Source organism: Chrysochloris asiatica, unplaced genomic scaffold (assembly GCF_000296735.1).
Source record: "Chrysochloris asiatica unplaced genomic scaffold, ChrAsi1.0 scaffold00208, whole genome shotgun sequence".
Classification (NCBI taxonomy): domain Eukaryota; kingdom Metazoa; phylum Chordata; class Mammalia; order Afrosoricida; family Chrysochloridae; genus Chrysochloris; species Chrysochloris asiatica.
Window position 1 is genome coordinate 3,383,369 of NW_006408726.1, and position 1,159 is coordinate 3,384,527.

A 1,159-nucleotide genomic window follows, 5' to 3' on the forward strand; every position below is an offset into this window, starting at 1 on the left:
CACTGTGGACTGCTAATGCACCAGATTGCAAAGCTGTTTGAACTGCAAGATTGGCGATTCAAGCTCACCAGCTGCTCCTCGGAAACCCTATACAGGGTCTCTATGTATCAGAGTCAACTCAAACGTACCTAACAGCAACAACACCTGTACAATTAAAAGATAAACAATTCAATTTAAAAAATGAGCACAGGACATGAACAGACACTTCACCACAGAAGACATTCAGGCAGCCAACAAACACATGAAGAAATTTCCATGATCATTAGTCTTTGTTATTGAGTACTACCAATCGGTTCCCATTCATAGTGAACAAGAAAAGGATTTTTGGGGAGTAACTGGTGAGTTTGAACCACCAACCCTGTAGTTCAAACTGACCTTTTGGTACTGTGCTTATCTTACTGCACTACACGAATGTCATTAAAGAGATATAAATCAAAACAACAGTGAGATATTATCTCACCCCATTATTAAGAGTAAAGTTCAAAAAGCAGAAAACAACAAATGCTGGTGAGAGTATGGAGAACCTGGGATATTCCAACATTGCTGGTGGGACAAAGTGGTTTAACCACTGTGGAAATCTTTATGGTGGTTCCTCAGTAAGTTTGAAATAGAAATACCATATAATCCGGCAATCCCTCTACTTGGTATATATCTACAAGAAATAAGAACTAGAACAAAAATAGATATAGTCATACTGAAGTTCATTGTAGTTATTCATAATAGCAAAAATATGGAGACAGCCTAGGTGCCCATCAATGGAAGAGTGGATAAACAAACTTTGGTACATACACACAATAGAATATTATGCAAGATTGAAGAATAACAATAAATCTGTGAAACACCTCATAGCATGGATGAACTGGAGGGCATTTTGCTGAGGGAAATAAGTCAATCACAAAAGGACAAATATAGACCACCATTGTAAAAACTCAAGAAAAGTTTTCATACTAAAAGAAACATTCTTTGATGGTTACTAGGGGTGGGAGGGAAAGGAGAGTAATGGACTGGCTAGAGGTTAGATACATGTTATATTGGGTGGGGAAGGCAATGTACAAGAAGGTGCAGAGCAATATATAAGAATAGGGAAGTTGGCAGAAGATAAGAGAAGACACAGGGAGTTATGCAAGAGCTAAAGAGGACAGAGGTAAATAGTGATATA